Source organism: Mus musculus, chromosome 6 (assembly GCF_000001635.26).
Source record: "Mus musculus strain C57BL/6J chromosome 6, GRCm38.p6 C57BL/6J".
NCBI lineage: Eukaryota > Metazoa > Chordata > Mammalia > Rodentia > Muridae > Mus > Mus musculus.
This window is the reverse complement of record NC_000072.6, coordinates 93,298,633-93,318,860: the sequence shown is the minus strand read 5'-3', so window position 1 is coordinate 93,318,860 and position 20,228 is coordinate 93,298,633. Positions and strand designations below refer to the sequence as shown.

The window sequence follows — 20,228 nt, the reverse complement described above, 5'->3', positions numbered from 1 at the left end:
ATAATTATTTTATGTAGAATCTAAACCATGTGATATATACATACATATATGTGTGTATGTATGTGTATAAATATATATATATATATACATATACATATATGATTGGTAGATAAGATATGCTTTAATGGGATACATTACAAAGAATAGATTATTATTGATTATCTTTAGTTTTCAAGTGCTTTGTTCACCACTCAGACAATCCTAACACCAGTGACAGCAGTAGTCATAAAAATTTGAGCCTGTATATCCATTTCAGTTTTTTAATAGCTACACTCAGAAATTCTTCATACACACATGTGCTTAATTAGTTCCCATTGCACAATGGTAAATGGAAGGTGGAAGACAAAGCAACATTCTGTGTATGTTCTAACTCCTCTGAAATCCACAGCATTTGATGAAGGTGTGTGTCCACATCACTATGACTTCTGGTGTGTAATCAGACCTAAGACACAATGTATTTATTTTGTTTTATTTGTCTTATTTTATGTTTTTTGAGATAGAGCCTTACTATGTAGCCTTGGTTGGCCTGGAGCTTGGTATGGAGACCTAACTAGTCTAATCTCATATGGATCTACCTGCTTCTGCCTGCTTAGTGCTGGAATTAAAAATGCACGCCACCACAACCAGTGAGATGTAATGTTTCAATTTTTTGTTATCAACTAATTTCCTTCATTTCTTCTTCATTTTGTGATTGTCATCATGGTAGTAGTTTTTCAAAGCTTTAGCAATGCTATTACATATTTGTAATAGAAAGGGCAAGTGGGGTATGATCATCATAACACATCCTGGCTTAGTACATAAAGATTAAGAATTATACCAAGATGTTTGCTTAGCCTTACTGCTAACAGGGACTGGGATAAATACGTAGTACAGAAGCTTTCGGTTCAGCTCTAGATCTCTCTACTCCAAGGCTACAGATGTGTTCACATGTATCCATTTTTAACTATTTACTTTAACAAGAGGTATTCAAGTATATTTAGTTTTAGCCACGTATTTAACAAGATAGGCTTTGGAATATTTATAGTACTTAAACTATTTCTATCTAATAGGAAGGCTTAGAGAATAACAAATCTGGCCAAGAAATAGCTGTTCTGTGGTTCCTTTGTCAGCATCTTCTGTGCATCAAAATCTTTTCCTCGTATTCAGAAACCTCAATACCTGAAGGGACTCCCCAAAGAAGGAATATGCGCACGCGGCTTTCACGATATGTGTCCACCTAGTGGCTTTTCCCTCTGAGTGCTCTATGTGCTTAAGCTCTGTGAGAAATATCCTTTTCTTCTTTTCACAAACTTCCTACCACTTCTGCACCCAATCTTCACCAGTTGGCTGATCTTTGCCAGAGCTCTGTGTTGCTCCAGAAGCTACCGTGTGGGCAAGAATGGAGTCCACTAAGCCGAGCTTTGGCAAGAGACAGAAATCTATTTTGTCAAGAGCATAGTAAAGCAAGGAGGCATCGGGATGAAACTTCTTGTCTTTGAGGCACAGATGTTGCTAGAGAATTGGTATCAGGCAGTGGCTAGCATTGGTTTCTCCATGTTAGGACGGCCACAGCATATGTGTCCAAGGGCTTGCAAGATGCTGCCCGGAGAAAAGAAGCATACTGCTTTTGCTTAGAAAATAAATATATCTGGGGCTGGGGAGAGTGGTCTGCAAGTAAAGAGCTTGCTGTACAAGCATGAAGACATGAGTTTGAACCTTTAGAGCCCATGTTTTGGTTTTATTTTCTTATTCTTTTTTTCATTTTTTTGGTTTTTTGTTTTTGTTTCAAAGCTGGGAGTGGCACTACACACCTATAATCTGAATACTGAGATGACAAAGACAAGGGGATCTCTGGGGACTGCTGCTCAGCTTGTCTAGCCAACCAGTGAGTTGCAGGTTCAATGAGACCCTTTCTCTAAAAAGTAAGGTGGAGAAAGATTGAGGGGACACTGGATGTCAACCTCTGCTTACCACACATCTACCTACACATATGTGTACCTAAAATAAAATAGTAAAAAATAAATTGGAAGACAACAAGTACATTTTTTACATGTTAGTTTTAGAAACAAGAGAACGGAATGATAAAATCAATGGGGATTGGCTGCAGAAACATAAGCTGTGTATTGCTGTTACATGGCTAGTGAAAGGATCATGCAGGCCTAGTCTCAAAGATCCCTTCATTATTACGGGAGATGGGTTTCTTTCTATCATCAAGGATCATTCAATGACCAGGTTGCAGAAAATATGATGTTTATTTTAAGTTGGGATTGCACCAGCCACCTGCCATGTTTTCTGTTCTGGGGTCTGCAATAACCATTAAGAAAGGTTGTTTATTCCACAAAAAGGTGTGCAGAGTTGACAAATCAATAAAATTTATTCCCGGTGCTGATGTATTTTGGATGGGTCTGAAACAACATTCAGCAATTTTCACCTAGAAAATACTCTCCATACTATATTACCCTCAGGAATGTAGAGCCAAAAGCAATCTGAGATGGTGGCTATGGCTGAGCACATCAAATGTACTAACCCATTTTGTCTTGGGTTTGGCATGGGTAAGATGTTGGCTGTAGCTGTCACCAGAGCAATATTTTGACTTTATGGTTGTTTGGGAACTTGAGCCTTGCAGTTTAACATGTTTGGATTGGAAAACACAGGCTTTGCTTACTCCTAACTCCAGGGAAGCTGCTGCAGATGAGCAATAGTGACTTGGCATTTTCAGACATTTTACCGATAACTAACATTCTGATCTCCATCACCTTTCCTTTAAAAATCGACCCACTAAGCCTGGTGCATGTGGCGCATGCCCGTAACCCCAGTGCCCAGGAGAGAGAAACAGAAGAAGCATTGTTAGGAGCCATCCTTGGCTACAAGATGAGTTTGAGACTAGTCTGGGCTGTACAGGAGCTAGTCTGAAAATAAAATGTGCAACTATTTTCAGAAAGTTATATAACCATGTTCTAAATCAGTAAACTGATAATAATAGCTTCATATGAATAAACCTGTGGGAATAATAATGGTAATAAGACATATGACCTTTAGAGTAGAGGCTGCCATTTAATAAATGCTCCAATACATGTATAGAATTTTATAAAAAATATTGCCATACATGAGCACATGAGTGGGCAAATGTAATCGAGGCAGGGGAGGGTAGCATCCACCTTCCATGTGCATATGTGGAGGTCAGAGTACAGCTCAGGTCCTCTCTTTCCACTCAGCCAGTCAGACTCAGTAAATAGCACTCTTACCTGCTAAGTCATTTCGCCAGCCTTAACTATATCTAAATTTATTTTAGATTTTGTTGCATGTACATAATTTTAAACTAAGCATTGTTATGGTTTAAAGATCCAGCTGCGAAGACGGCTCAACTGGTCAAGTACTTGTCTTTCTAGTACAACCTAAACTCAGCCTTCAGAACCATCTATAAAGTCAGGTTAAATCTTAATCCCAGAAAGGAGGTGACAAAGAAGAGGATGCCTGGAGCACACTGGCCTGCTGGTCAAGCCTACTTGGTGAGTTCCAGCCAATGAGAGACTGTCTCAAAAAGAAAAGCTACATGAAGAATGACTTCAGAAGATGACCTTTAACCTCTACATGTATGTATACACATGTACACATGCAGCTGCGGAAAAACACACACACTTAATTAATTAAGATGCAACAAATCACAACGAATGGCTAGAACCTTTGTAGCCTACTGCCTTTAGAACCACAAAGTGTATATATACCCTTAGCATAAAATGGTCTGATCAAACATATTTAGAAGGAAACCCCTGTTAAGGATATAGCTCAGTAATGTGGTGTTTGCTTAGCCTGCACAAAGCTGTGAGTTCAATCCCCATGGCTGCAAAAAGAAGGCCCCCATCCAGTAAATGATGCCGGAATCCAGTGCTTGGCTAATCAAGGTTATGTGTGTGTCACAATGAACATTCCTTAGGAGCTACGAAAGAGCCAGAGTTCCTTAGGTACATAAAAGTGTCCTTGCAAACACAATGGGCTCAGTAAAACAATAAGCAGGAGGCTAGGAAACATCTTCTAAGGAAGGCATGTCCTTTTTCCTCAGGTCTCCATGCCACCAGTGTTAGCTGACCTCAGAGTTAATAACAGCCCTGCTGTTTCCGTGTCGCTCTTCTTAGAGGCGTGTCTGTCAGGGAGGGAAAGCATTCTCTTGCTGCCAAAGATAGCTGTTTTTCTTGGGTCAGACCAAGTGCCTTTTTGCTGAGCTTCAGAATTCAGAGTGATTAATTTACTGAAAGTTCTAGAGGGTCAATTATGTGGGATCCCCTATACTTGGAGAGGTGGAGGTGAAGATTGCTTTTGGAGAAAGACAATTGCCTCGCTATCTATACTGCTTTGCAGAACAGCCGGAATCAAGACAAACAAAAGATGCTGGTGAGAGAAAGGTAGTTTCACTCTTGATTTATTGAGATTATCATGACCTTCAAAGAGTCAGTAGGCTTGGATAAATAAGGATGTAGTATTTTTAAACTTCAGAATATGGGTTTTTTTTTTTTTCCTTTCCACTTGAAAGCCAAAAGTTGAAGGCTGAGTGTTTGCTAGAGCTCTGGTTCTCCCACTTATGAAACATGATTGGGACGTATTTCTCTGTCTACTCTAGCTTCAGCAGGATATGATAAGATTCCTTCCTACGAGGTTTGTGGCAGGATTTAGAAACAAACAGGTGCACATTGAGCATCCATACCTTTCTCAGGGATGCTTCTGTTGCTGTTAACCTACTGACAGGAGCCGGACGAATACTGTGCAGAAAGCGTGTGAGGTTATCATCTAGTTTACAATGCACACCAAGCTGCAGAGAGTCTATGGATGGATAGTACGCTCTCCTCTAGATTGTCAACGTGCCTGCTCTTTCCTATTTTAAGCTACGAGTCAAGGCTAAACTCAGCAGGATGGCAGTTTGAAATCAATTGGTTTTGATCTTAGCTCTTAGTCTTTTGCTAAGTACTTGGATATTATCTGTTGGCACAATACATGTTCATTGTTCTGTGATTTCCATGAGGGAACCAGTAAACCAGGCTTTTCTCCCATTTAGCATGGTTTGTCTACAAATGTGATCCTAAACAAAGCTATCTACATCTCTCTTTGCATCGCACTCTTATTTTCTAACTTGTATTGTTACCTGCTTTTCTTTCAACTGCAGTAAAAGTGTGATAGAATGAAGTTACAAGAAGCAAATTCAGTGAACTTTGTGTGTGTGTGTGTGGTAAGAATATGATGTTGACCAAACAAACAAGGCACAATGCATGCTTGTCTTAGTTGGGGTTTCCATTGCTGTAAATAGACACCATGAGCAAGGTCACTCTCATAAAGGCAAATATTAGGGGTTATGGGACTGTTCGGATGGCTTATCTGATCCTGATTTAACTTTGGTATTTGGTGTCTGTCTAGAAAACTGTCCATTTTATCCAGATTTTCCAGTTATGTTGAGTATAGGCTTTTGTAGTGGAATTTGGTGATTTTTTGAATTTCCTCAGTTTCTGTTGTTATATCTGTCTTTTCATTACTAATTTTGTTAATTTGGATACTGTCTCTGTGCCCTCTGGTTAGTCTGGCTAAGGGTTTATCTATTTTGTTGATTTTCTCAAAGAACCAGCTCCTGGTTTGGTTGATTCTTTGTACAGTTCTTTTTGTTTCTACTAGGTTGATTTCAGACCTGAGTTAGATTATTTCCTGCTGTTTACTCCTCTTGGGTATATTTGTTTCTTTTGCTCTAGAGCAGGTATGCTGTCAAGCTGCTAGTGTATGCTCTTTCCAGTTTCTTTTTGGAGGCACTCAGAGCTATGAGTTTTCCTCTTAGCACTGCTTTCATTGGGAAAAGATCTTTACCAATCCTACATCCAATAGATGTACAATATTCAATATGTACAAAGAACTGAAGAAGTTAGACTCCAGAGTCAAACCCTAATAAAAAATGGGGAACAGAGCTAAACAGAGAATTCACAACTGAAGAAACTTGAAGGGCTGAGAAGTACTTGAAGAAATGTTCAGCATCCTTAGTCATTAGAGAAATGCAAATCAAAACAACCCTGAGATTCCAGCTCACACCAGTCAGAATGGCTAAGACCAAAAACTCAGGTGACAACAAATGCTGGTGAGGATGTGAAAAAAGAGGAACACTCCTCCATTGTTGGTGGGATTGCAAGCTGGTACACCACTCTGGAAATCAGTCTGGGAGTTTCTCAGAAAATTGGACATAGTACTATCTGAGGACACAGCTATACCACTGCTGGGCATATAACCAAAAGATTCTCCAACATATAACAAGGACACATGCTCCACTATGTTCATAGCAGCCTTATATATAATAGCCAGAAGCTGGTAAGAACCCAGATGTCCTTCAACAGAGGAATGGATACAGAAAATGTGGTACATTTACACAATGGAGTACTACTCAGCTACTAAAAATGACGAATTCATTAAATTCTTAGACAAATGGATGAAACTAGAAAATATCATCCTGAGTGAGGTAACCTAATAACAAAAGAACACACATGTTATGCACTCACTGATAAGTAGATATTATTCCCAAAGCTCCAAATACCCAAGATATAATTCACAGACCACATGAAGCTCAAGAAGGAGAAAGATCAAAGTCTAGGTGCTTCAGTTCAGTTCTTCTTAGAAAGGAGAACAACATACTCAGGGGAGCAAATTTGGAGACAAAGTGTAGAGCAGAGACTGAAGGAAAGGCCATCCAGAGACTGTCCCACCTGGGGATTCATCCCAGATAACAGTCATCAAACTCTGACACTATTGTGGATGCTAAGAAATGCTTGCTGAAAGGAGCCTGTTACAACTGTCTCCCAAGAGGCTCTGCCAGAGCCTTACAAATACAGAGGTGGATGCTCTCAACCAACTATTGCACTGAGTGTGGGGTCCCCAATGGAGGAGTTAGAAAAGGACTTAAGGAGCTGAAGGGGTTTGCAACCCCATAGGAAGAACAATAATATCAACCAACCAGAACCCCCAGAGCTCCCAGGGACTAAGCCACCAACCAAGGAATACACATGGCTCCAGCTGCATATGTACCAGAGGATAGCCTTGTCAGGCACCAATGGGAAGAGAGGTCCTTGGTTCTATGAAGGCTCAATAGATGCCCCAGTGTGGGAAAATGGAGGGCAAGGAGGTGGGAGTGGGTGGGTGGGTGGAAGAACACCCACATAGAAGCAGGGGGAAGGGGAATGGAATAGGAGGGGGTTTTTTGTGGGGGGAGGGGAACCTGGTAAGGTGATAATAATTGAAATGTAGAAAGAATAAATAAATAAATAAATAAATAAATAAATATTTAACTGGGGCTTGCTTACATTCAGAGGTTCAATCCATTATCATCATGGTGGGAAGCATGGCAGCCCCAGGCAGGTAAGACACTGGAGGAGTTGAAAGTTCTACATCTTGTTTAAAAGGCAAACAGAAGACTGGCAGGCAGCAAGGAGGAAGGTCTCTCAAAGCCCAACCCCTCAGTGCACTTCCTCCAACAAGCTCACACCTCTTAATATTGCCACTCCCTGGGCCAAGCATATTCAGACCACCACAAAGTTGAATATATTTAAAAGTAAAATGGGTTGATATGGTCTTTAGAGTGGCTAGTGTAGAGATATCCAAATAAGTGCTTTAGATTTAAGGATAACTTTTGAGAAATTATTTCTGGCATTCTGATATATTCTAGTCTCCTAGTCTCTGTCTCTCTCTTTCTCTATTTCTCCCTTCCTCTTCTTCTCCCTCTCTGCCTCCTTCCCTCTTCTTATTCATTTCCCCCACCCCTTCACTGGATTGAGCCTGACACCTTATTCATGCTCCACAAACCACCACTAAGCTATACTCCCAGGCCAAAACCTTCTCTTTTGTGTTTGGCTACAGAGATTATTAAAATCACCCAGGCACTCTGTTGAATAGGTAATACTTTATGACTATATTCTGAGAATGTATCTTTTATGGTTTATTTAATTTTATTGTATGTGCATTGGTGTTTTGCCTGCATGTATGTCTCTATGAGGAATTGGAGTCAAAGACAGTTATGAGCTGCCATGTGGTTCTGGAAAGTGAGCCCAGGTCTTATGAAGCAGCGAGTACTCTTAACTAAGCCATTTCTCCAGCCTGAGAGAATGTACCTTTATTCTTACTTCAATCATTAAAAAGAAAAAAAAATAGTCTCAGAGAAATTGAGGGTTTTGTCTTAAATTGTACAGGTAGAAAGTTGAGAAACAAGGCTTTGCATGCAAATCCAAGGAGCTCTGAGTCTTAAGCTCTGAGTTGCTATCAAGTAGAAAGAAATTTGAGCATGACTTTCTTTCTCTATGCAGATATTTAGACAGAATTCTCATGTAAGTGAGAGTTGTGGATGTTGAACTGAAAACTGCCTTTCCTTTCCATCAGCCTCATGAGCAAAGGTTCCCATGATTTTCCATTCTTTAGGGGTAATCCATCAATCAGAAAGAGAAGAAGGAGAGTAAGAACTAGGGTCTTGCATTTTTTAGCTCATTACAATGAAAAGAGAAATATGATCTTTCTGTGACAAGAAGATTAATTTTGCAACCATTTTGTTGATTGATTCAACAAATAAAATAGACACGATATTTAATAAGAATGAAATGGAGCGAGAAGTCAATTTGAAATAGTAGAAAGATTAAGTGCGAGATAACAGGAAAAAGAGAGAGAGAGAGTCCTAGATTGATTTGGAAGTGACTGAGAAGGGGAAACGGTGTGTTTGGGGTCATAGCTGGAGAGGGAGCAGGCACACAATAACACTAATAAAAGCTGGTGATGAAGCACTCCCTCTGCACAAACTTGAGCTCTCTCCTACCCCCAACCTCTCCAGTACTCAATTATACCTTGAACAGTACATGCACATGGCCACTGTCTCTTCCCTTCCCTTGGCTTCTGGAACTGTGCTGTCTATTTTCTGTCTAATCCAAGCTTGTCCTTTATAGGCTCATCTTCACCAGCCTATCCATTTCCTGTTGGAGGTCCTTTGCCTTGCTCTCCTCTTATTCTAAGCTGTCTCCCTGGTGATCTCAACTATCTTCTATGGCTTCCTATCACTTATAATCTTACTTGACTTTTATCTTGCCTTGATCTTGCCTCCTAATTCCTGGCCACAGAGCAATTACCCTTATACCATCTTTTGAATGCTTTTCATGTACCTGATGCTGAGATGATCCAAGTGTGAGCTCCTTCAGGTCTGACCCTCTTTCAGGTTCTCTTGGTGAATAGCAACATTAATTTCTTTACTTGCTTAAGAAGAAGCCAGGTAACTCCCATCCCCTTAACCCCATATTCATGACCAGCTCTTATAGAATTGATCCTCTAAGTCTCTCTGGAATTCATCCCTACCTTTATTGCTATCACCATAGTCCCAGTCACCATCTGATCTTTCCTGAAGAATGAAGGTCACCTCTGACTGTCTACTGCATCCATGCTCACCTCCCCACAGTTTTCTCTTCACTCTGCAAGGCACTATCTTCTATGATAATAGAAACTGGTCATATCACCCTCATCCTTATAATTCTTCAATTACTTTACACAGTGGTTCTTAAAAGAGTAGCTGTGGATTCCATCAGTATCACCCAGCAGTATTTTTTGAAATGAAAAATTTTATATCAGGGTCCTGTCAGCAAAATTCTGTTGGCATATGCAATAGTATCTGGGTTTGTTGGGGATGGATCCCCAGGTGGGGCAGTCTCTAAATGGTCCTTCCTTCTGTCTCAGCTCTGAACTTTGCCTCTGTAACTCCTTCCATGGGTATTTTGTTCCCTATTCTAAGAAGGAACGATGTATACACACTTTGGTCTTCCTTCTTTTTGAGTTTCATGTGTTTTGAAAATTGTATCTTGGGTATTCTGAGCTTCTGGGCTAATATCCACTTATCAGTGAGTGTATATCATATGTGTTCTTTTGTGATTGGGTTACCTCACTCAGGATGATATTTTTTAGTTCCATCTGTCTGCCTAAGAATTTCATAAATTCATTGTTTTTAATAGCTGAGTAGTACTCCATTGTGTAAATGTACCACATTTTCTATATCCATTCCTCTGTTGAGGGACATCTGGGTTCTTTCCAGCTTCTGGCTATTATAAATAAGGCTGCTATGAACATAGTGGAGCATGTGTCTTTATTAGCAGTTGGAACATCTTCTGGATATAAGCCCAGGAGTGGTATTGCTGGATCTTCCGGTAGTACTATGTCCAATTTTCTGAGGTGCCAAACTGCCTTCCAGAGTGGTTGTACCAGCTTGCAGTCCCACCAGCAATGAAGGAGTGTTCCTCTTTCTCCACATCCTCACCAGCACTTGTTGTCACCTGAATTTTTGATTTCAGCCATTCTGACTGGTGTGAGGTGGACTCTCAGGGTTGTTTTGATTTGCATTTCCATGATGATTAAGGATGTTGAGCATTTTTTTCAGATGCTTCTCAGCCATTTGGTATTCCTCAGTTGAGAATTCTTTCTTTAGCTCTGTACCCCATTTTTAATAGGGTTATTTGGTTTTCTGGAGTTCAGCTTCTTGAGTTCTTTGTATATATTGGATATTAGTTTCCTGTCGGATTTAGGATTGATAAAGATCTTTCCCCAATCTGTTGGTGGCCTTTTTGTCTTATTGACAGTGTCCTTTGCCTTACAGAAGCTTTGCAATTTTATGAGGTTCCATTTGTCGATTCTCGATCTTACATCACAAGCCATTGCTGTTCTGCTCAGGAATTTTTTCCCCTGTGCCCATATCTTCCAGGCTTTTCCCCACTTTCTCCTCTTATGCTTTATTATTCTTATTATGAGTGGATTGAGAGTCACATAGGAGATTAGCAAAGTGTACATGAGTGTAGGTGTATGTGTGTGTGTGTTTCTATTAGGTCTTTGACTTGATGTGTGGGCTGACTGATGAATTCATAACATGATGGTGTTATTAGGAGGTGGTGAAATATAGGTTAGTTCTAATTGGAGAAAGTAGGCAACTTAAGGGACTGTACATGGGGGTATACCTTCCCATATGCTACCTGTGTATCTTTCCTCTGCTTCCTGGCTGCTGTGACATGAGCAGATCTGCGCAGTTAGCTTCTATTATAAACCCCACAAGGGACTAAACCCTCTGAAACCATGAGCCCAAATCAATTACTCCTCCACTTAAATTGATTATATATCCAAACCATATCAGATTAGATACTTCTATGGTGTCTTGTCATTTCTTCAGCATCTGCTGCTAGGCAGCACATAGACATATATATGCTGGATGAATGAACCCACCAGTATGCAGATACTATGAGGGGAAACTAATATCTGAGTCCTTGTAGTCAGTTCCCAGTATTAGACTAGTTGAGATGATTTTTCAGGTGATTCATGGGCTAAGCCTAGCACAGAGCCAGGCACATGTGTCCTTTATAAACATGATCCCTGATTTTCATCTTTATTAAGATTCCATGGTTATTATCCCTAATTATTCTACTTTGCATAAATTCACATAATCAGAAAGGTTGAGTTGGAACCAATGCAACTTGTGGACAAGAGTATGCATTTTAAAAGTATAAGGCGAAAATATTTATGTAATTTACCCATTAAAAATTTCTAATGCACCTACTTCAGAAAATTAGTTTCAGTCTTGTCATTCTTTACTGCTGCCACTCACTCATTTATTCAGTAATTAGGGACACCTGGTCATACTGTGCTACGCTCTGAGCATACAAACCCTGGAGCATTCAAGCATGGGTCCTCTTGGAGTTGACAATCAAGTGGAGAACAAGATACTTACAGGTCCCTTGGGGCAGCACTTGTATGCTGGCAAATAACACAGAGAAGTATGAATGCTATGTCTGAGAAACAGAAAGCTCAAAGTAGAGCGGATGGTATTTTACCATCCCAAAGCTCACACTGGCAATCAGATTAAAAGCCAGCAGGGTTCAGCTCATACCAAGCCAACCAACTAGGGTATGTGGTGGTATGTGATAGAAACCAAACCGGTGAGGTTTGTCTTTCCGTTTAAACAAAATTAACCTCTGAGTGAGCTGATTCTGTGTTTTCCTATGAGTAGAGTTTTCATGCAAACCAGCTCACAAGAGGACAAAAGTGTAAGGTCAGCTAGGAACTAGTCTCACATTGCTAACCTATCACCTCCCCGACTCCCATACATGCATAGGAGCTGCGAATGATTTTTTAATTTTTTTTTTCTCTGCCTGATTTCTTTACCACTGTGAACACCTGGAGCCAAAGATCCTTTTCATAGCAGTTTCAAAGCAATCCTTTTTTCTTAGTTTGCTACATGTTATAATTTTTTAAAAATATCATCAAATATTCATCACTGTTTTGTAAAGGTGAAGTTGGGGGGATCCAGAGCTTTCCAAACCGGGGCTTACCTTACCAGGGGGATCCAGAAAGTCTTTCAGCAAGACTGCCTTGAAATCGGCTCAATTACTTTATTTCAAAGGACTACCCAGGTGCTGTTTGACCTTCAAACATATGGGCTGCTGAAGCAATCAAAGTCTCACCTGTTCCCATAATGCCCAGGGAACAGAATGGGGAGTGCTTTCATATTCTCTGAGTTTTGTGGAGGGATGATTAGATTTGGGCTCAATGGGTTATTTACTTTCGTCTTCTCCATAGTGGCAGGCTGCTGTTACCTTTTTTGAAGGCACATCCAGGTGTTAGTAACTACTAAAATAGAGAGACAGGGGAATACTTGGGACACAAGAGCAAGAACTTAAGCTCTGAGCCATAAAAGAACTGATTCAGGACATAAGAAGTCACAAGAAGACCTCAAGCTGTGTCTCAGGCTTAGGACATGAATTGGTAGCCGCAGGTAGCTGAGGTGCCACAGTGGCTTTTTCCTTTTTCAGGCAGTAGGGTGACTGCTGGTGTTTTAAGACTTGTGACCATGTTACGATCATTCACGCTTTTCTTGGGATTTTAAGTGAGGAGGCTTTTTAACCTAACAGCCCACAGCTTTTGTTCATTTATATGAGTATTTATTCATATTTATTTATAACTCTCTGTGTCCATGATGTCTTTGAAGAAGGGGTGTGTGCATGCCACATGGCATATGTGGGGTCGGTTCTCTTGTCTCTATATGGGGTCAAGGGACTGAGCCTAAGTCACTGGCCCTACTTAGCCAGCGCCTTTATCTGGTGAGCAATCTCTGGTCCTATCCTGTACAGTTGAAATCTGAATATCTCCCATGAGTATTGGAGGATATTGAAAACAATCATTCTCTGGTGGGGGCATTGAAGGTGGGGTAGAAACCTATGCATCAAGCCAGGTCTGGCCACCTGTCCTCAATACGCAAATTAAAAGAGCCAAACTACAAGTGGAAAGCAGGAAAAGGAGACTTAGTCAGTGTGGCCCTATGGAGAAGTGGTATAAAGAGATTTGGAGAAACTTCACAAGTTTGTCTTTGGGCTCCTGAGGAGAGATCAAAGTTTGACTCAAAGGGCCAAGGATATGCACATCTTAGCAGTCCCAGTGAAAGTGCGACCCCACCCACCATTGCCCCATCATTATCTGGATTTTAGTGGAGGTGGCCTAACAAGTCCTTAGACCTGAGCTCTCCCTGACTGGCACCTTTCCCCAGCATGAGTTTCCTGGGGAAATCCCCATTTCTTTGGTCCATTGTTTCAACAATTTGAGAGACACAAAGTGTCTTTTAGAATGTATTCATTTCTGCCAGGCCAGTAACAGTTTGGAAGTTAGACATATCCCGTTTCAAACAACTGTCCTTCCTGTTTGTAAGTTGGGTGATATCAGGTAAGTAGTATCTTTAGCAAAACAAAACAAAACAAAACAAAACAAAAAAACAAAAACAAAAAACAAACAAACAAACAAAAAACCACTGTTCTTGGCTATAAAATGAAATTAATAGTTTTTCCTTTATTATTAGACAATGTTTGAATGAGAGTTTTGTCTGAACACAACAAAAAGAGGATTAATGGCCAAATACATTTGGAAAGAACTTTAGATAATTTTCATGTATCTTGTCAGACTGGGACATAAAAAGTTTTACAGAAAATAAAACTTAAACTTCATTGAAATCAAAATGTCAAAATGTATTGGAGGTCAAGAACCTTTTTTCTTTTCTTTTGTAGAAAATGGAAGCAGAATTTTATATAATGCAAATTCCTATCCACGGCGATTATAAAGGTTAAGTACAAATTTAAGCAAGTGCCTTTTCTGTCTGGCCCATAATCACCAAATAAAGTAGAAAGAGTTATAAATATATAAGTATGGAGTACCCATACATCTATATTTTAAATAGGGCAATTAGATCAGTGTTTCCAGGTAGTTTACAAAGTCCAGCTCTGAAATGACTAGTGGCTGTGGTTTAGGAAGTGTCTGTCCTGAGTCACTCTGCTGGCTAGCATGGTCATTCACATGTTCCATGGCTCCAATTGCTTTTCCCTTTGTAGAAGTGGATTGCATCTCAAAAATAAGTTTTGGTAATTTAGCTCCAGATTTGTCTAACCCTTTATTAGTTAAGTTGGGATGCTACAAATCCTTAGGGGTTTGTAAGATGACAGTGTCTTAGGTGGTACTTGCAGTAGTTAACCCTAACTGAAGCAAATCCTTGACTAAGGAAGCATCACAGGGTTAAGGATAATGGAAAGCTCATGTTCTAACCATACCGAAAGTTTTTGCCTTTGTGGAATTAACTATGTTTTCTTGCCTTGAAGCCTGGACCATGTGCTCTCTTTGTCCAAAACCTTCTTTTGTGTTGTTTTCCTGCAGTTTGCCACTCAGGTCTGTGACTGTTGCCTTTCCCAGCTCTGTAGGTCATACATAGCCAATGCATCTTCCCATGGTCCTCTAGCACTCTGCACTCGCCTTTCCTAGGCCCATACATCTCTTTGTCAGTCTTATGATTTACCTGGCTTCCCTGTTAGACTGTGAGCAGCAACTAAGCCCAGGCTGGCTTTGTGTTCCCAGCATGAAACATGACATCAATACTGATTAATGAATGGAGCATGTCAAGCCCAAACTTCACAATTATTTATGCCCTCAATGGAAAGAATAAGAATGTAGCTTATTTGTTACCCTCTACATACATGATTATCAAAGCATTGCTTTGTAGAATTCTTAGCAGAAATAATCTTGAAACTTTCTGCATTAAAACAATTGTTATTACTAAATTACATTGCAGGGGAGGTTGTTTAAAAAAAAAGAGAGCCAATTTGGGGCTGAGTATTGAAGAGATCCATAGAAAAGCTAGCTCAGAATTTCACTTTTTAATAGCTCTCTGAATGATAGTGGTTGTAAATGAACTGAAGGAAACCCATTCACCCAAGTGTCCCTTAATAACTGTGATCTCTCCCTGTGGAATTCGTCCTCTTGATAAACTACGTCCTGATCCAGTTGCACAGGTTCTCTCATTCTTATGGTATACATTCTAAGTCCCACCCATCTTTCCCCTTCCTGACAAAGACACAAAGGCTCTGAAAATATCTCGGCTTGCCAAATACACACAGCTAGATAGAGCGTAGGAATAACAGTTTAGGAAAATTTATCCCCCCCCTCCCCCCCAGGTAGTCTGTATTGTTGCATTGAGACTCAAGCTTTCTCCATGGGAACTACACTGGCAGCTCAAGTCTTTCTTACTGGACATTGCTGAATATGTTTCCACTGGAAACCCTTTGATCAAAGGAAATGCACTGCACTGGAGATGAAATGGATGGCAGATGATGCTGCAAAGTTCTGTGCACCAGCTTACATTGATTACATTGTTTGAGCATCCTTAGCATTCAAGTGTCAGTCATAGTTTTACTGGCAAGGAATCACCATGGTGTTTAAGGAGCCACTTCCTCAAAATTTGAAGGGTTATTTCCTGCAAAGTTTTCCATACTTCGTGTGATATCTGAAAGGTAAAAAGGAGACAGGAAATTGTTTCTCTTGGGCTCATTATCAAAAAATAGGGTATTTTTGGTTGTATGGTACAGCAATGCATTGATAAGACTCTCCCCCCCCCCCCCATTCAAATGACACAATGCTGGAGAAGTTTCACCAGTGTGGAGGGAAAACCTGTTCAGTACGAAGATCAATGACCAGAGGACAGGAAGCTAGAGAAGGTGCCCAGAGTCTCACATTATTGGTGATGTATACTCCTTGCTCTACATATGTTGTAAAGGTCCCCATCAGTGTTATGTCCTCTGATGCTACAATTGTACATGCACCTGGTCCTAATAATTGATGTGACCATCCAAGGAGCCAAGGAATAAAAATTTCTGGCACACAGCAGAACAGGGTGACGTTCTGTCCACTTTGATTCCACAAGATAATCTATTCTAATTTGGCTTCTGTGTTGGGATGGTTTGATTGACTGCTCAGAGCGCCTCTGTTTAGCTGTACTCTGGCCAGCTCCTGAAGGAGAGGTCATGCCCAAGGCTCTCTTGTAAACAGAAGCCTTTGCTCTTCTCTAAGCTGGCTTCTTTGTGTTTTGTCTGAGAGCCACCTGCATGAGCTTTATGGGTATCTTAACCACACTTGTCTACACCTTTGACCTACAAGACCCATATTTCAGTTCTCTTTCAGCTTTTAGCCTCCGGAGGATGATCTGTGAGAGACTGGGACTCTGAGAAGACAGGAAGAGACTTGGAAGATCCTAGAGGCAGTCTATCCTCATCACTTGACAGATGGGACAGCAAGGCACAAGGAAGCAGTACAGTGGTGGGCAGCACCCAGACAGAACCCTAGTTTCCTGTCTTCATGTCTCTCAGATGTCAGTATTCATCCTACCATGCTGTAGTTGGCAATCCCTTTGTCTGGACAGATAACAGGGTTTGGATTTGTTTTTTGCTGTTGTTGTTGTTGTTTTGTTTTTGTTGTTGTTGTTTTGTTTTGTTTTTCATGCCTGTGCTTTAGAGGGAAAAAGTATTCAGTTTGGGATTTCCTAGTCTTTAGAGTAGGATTCAAAGAGACCCCCATTTAAAATAGATTCTCCTCTCCCTCCCTCTGTTCCTCCCCTCTCCTCCACCAGCTTTGCACCCCACTTTCAGATAGCCTTAGCTGTGTGTGGAACACCAAATAAATGGGATCCCTGCCTCTGACAAGCCAGGACAGGTATTGTCTCCTCATCACTTTCCCCAGGGAATCGCTTCCCTTTCAAGCTTAGACACGAGGTTCCATCCTCCCTTCCCTGGATTTTTCTCTGATCTCCCAAACATGGATTATTAACATCTCTAGGTTCTCATCTTCTACTGAATATAACTCTTTTCAGGTCCACTGAAATTATTTTTATACATGTGTCCCCAGTTATGCTTTGTGGTCTAGAGGACAAGGTCTGTGTTTAATGCTAAAGGATATAAACTAAACCAGTAGCAGTTTTCCTGTATCCATGAGTTTACTTTCCATGATTCCAGTTATGGTCCACTGGTGCTCATGGATGTCAAGTGGAAAACTCCATAGATAACTTGTAAGAGTTAGTCCACCACCCTGACTTTCTAATGAAATGCCAAGCATCTTGCTCAGCCATCAACTTTGTCCACCCAGCGACCATCTGGGTTATCTAATTGACAGCTGCAGTACTTGGGTTCAAGTAACCTTTACTTAACGGTGGCCCCAGAAAAGAAGAAGCAATGATGCATCTCAGATAGAGTGTGGTGGGGCATAAAGGGATTTATTAACTGGAAAAGTAAAAGTTTCCTGTTGAAAAAAAAAATCTGTGCTGCTGTCTAGGCCCAAAAGACCCAGCCAGACCCATCATAAAGCAGTGTGCCCTAACCCTGACTAACTCACAGTTTCACTCAGAGTGGAAGAGAATCTGAGGAAGAGACACAGAGTTCACTGCTTAAAATAAAAACCATGACATGGAGAGCTCCATCCTACCTGTGTGCCATGAGAGTGTTGTAGTGTTCCTGGTGGTAAGGGGATGTTCCCTTACATACTGTCATCGACAATCCTTCAGCAGAGCGCTGTCTCAGAGTCCACACTGACACCTTCAACTCAGAGACAAAGCCTTTAGGACTGACCCCAGCTAATCTTCTGCCCTGCTGCTCGCCAGTGTTGATGCTGATCATCACAAGCTGCCCCTGATCTTCAATGAACATCTTGGCTTGTGAACTTCACTCTCATCCTGTGATTTATTTAACACTACTAAATGATAATACCCACCAGATAAGGAATGCATAGAGAGTGTATTACCCAGCAAGTTCTAGGTCATGGGCATTGTGTGTGCTATCTTTTCCTTAGAACCACTTTGCAAGATGGCTTTGGTTATCCTTTGAAGTAAGAAATCAAAAGTTCAAGTAAGTTAATTTCCAAAAATATCTAGGCCCGACAAGAAGTGAACTCTGTGTCTCTTCCTCAGATTCTCTTTCATTCTGAGTGAAACTGTGAGTTAGTCAGGGTGAGGGCACACTGCTTTATGGTGGGTCTGGCTGGGTCTTTGAGCCTAGCTCACTCAACACCCTTATAGCTGGAATAAGCAACAGTGAGAAGCACTTGAAAGCAGCTGCATATGGCCAGAAGTGGCCAACAACTTCAAGCTGCCTTCCAAGAAATGTCTTTTAACTGAGAGGAAAATGGAAAAGAGTAATTTTGTAACTCCTCCCATCAGAGCTTTGATTTCTATAGTTTTGGAGCTTGTAAAACTAGCACTGTCCACACCAAACTCAGGGGCACTAGTGTTTGTGAAGACACACAAAGTGTACTTTGCAACCTCAGCCATTTAGCAGGCTATGACGTGTCTTCAGGTATCAATGTATTCAAAAGCTTCTTTCTGTCTCCCAGTCTCCCCATCTCCCTCTTTCCTTCTTTCTCCCTCCTTCTTTCCTGTAGAGTTGAGAATATCAACTTGGGCAAGGGCCCTCCCACTGAGCTAAACCTCCAGCCTCCACATACCCATTATACACAAAGTAGGAAGAAAGAGGATAATGCTCACATGTAGCTCAGAGGGTGTATTTGGAATTAGAAAAATCAAAGTAAACTGGGACCTTAACTGTTGACAACACTGCATTTAAACAGTGTGAGGGGACATTTTCTCACCATAGGAGGCCTAACTGGTATCAAGTTAGTAGAGACCAGCTGTGCTGCCAAGCCTCCCGGGATGCACAGGGTGAGTGTCTCAGGGAAGAATTATCAAGGCAAAGTGTCAGTCAGGATCAAGAAAGCATGGGGTGTATCTCAGAAACACCTGAAACTCTCCTTGGAAGTACAGGCACGGAGATAAAAAAGAAATATGGGTTCGTGGCAATTTCACTTCTCACCTAAATATTTTGAAGTCATGGAAACTATGTTTCTGTGTTTCTGCTGGAGTTTGTTCTCTGTCCGATGTTAAAGAGCTTCCCAATGCTGGAGGGGCATGAGACTGGACTCTCTGTTTCTTCCATTTCAAGTCTCTTACTGTGTAATATCACTAGGAGAAATGGAGTTTTATTTGTTTTTATCCATTTTGTGTAACTTAAAAGCATCTTGAATTATTAAACCAGCTCTTTTCCAGGCCTGCAAATGTTTTCAGTGTGTTGCCCACATTTCCCTGAGTCAGCACATGGACTGATCTTAAAAGACCTCAGCCAGCCAGGGCCGCCTCCTTCTCCCGTGGACAGGTTTCCTCTGGATTGATAGTTAGGGAATCACAGCAGCCAGAAAGAGTGGATGTTTCTCCCAGACCCCCATGGCACTTCTGCTCAGGACAGAAGAAAGGGCTGCCACATCCTTTTAGTCTAATGAAGAGAACAAAGGAGTAAGGATCCAGCCAGTCATTTAATATTTTCCCTGATCCCTTGGGCAGTTGTTCACTTAGTTTAGCCAGAAGCCAAACTATAAGGTAAACCCTCTAACTCATATTTTATGAGAGACAATAAGAAAATACTTTGAATTACAATGAAAGAATTTTTTTTGTTTTCTTTCTTTCTTTTTTTTTTTCTTCCTGGAGCCAAATGTTTTAAAAAAGAAGCAAAGGAGAGGGAGAGAGAGAGAGAGAGAGAGAGAGAGAGAGAGAGAGAGAGAGACTATGTGAGTCAAACTGATGAAATCCAGTCAAAATATGGCCTTGTTGCGGCTGATGCACCTCCCCTGACTGGTCCCGGAGCACAGAAGGCATCTGCAGGCATTGCTTTCTTTGCTGGCTGAACGAGATATCTGTGTCAAGAGCTTGAAAGTTATAGCCTTTCACCCCACATGTCCTGAGTATATTATTGAAAATTATCAGACCTGTTTTGTTCATTACCAGGAAATTGAAAAATGACCTAAAAAAAAAAAAGCCACAAGGAGTTCTGTCGCTGGCACAGGCTGACTCTTAAACAGATGTGTCCATCATGGTGGGTCACAAGCCT

At 40.9% G+C, this 20,228-nt stretch overlaps 1 long non-coding RNA gene across 1 annotated transcript; it reads left to right on the top strand.

Annotated features, from left to right (window-relative positions):
- Window positions 1-4,126: 4,126 nt before the first annotated feature.
- Window positions 4,127-19,713, top strand: Gm46968. The gene is made up of 3 exons (XR_001785331.2): window positions 4,127-4,379; window positions 14,052-16,025; window positions 16,489-19,713. It is a non-coding gene; the product is annotated as a predicted gene, 46968 (long non-coding RNA).
- Window positions 19,714-20,228: the final 515 nt, after the last annotated feature.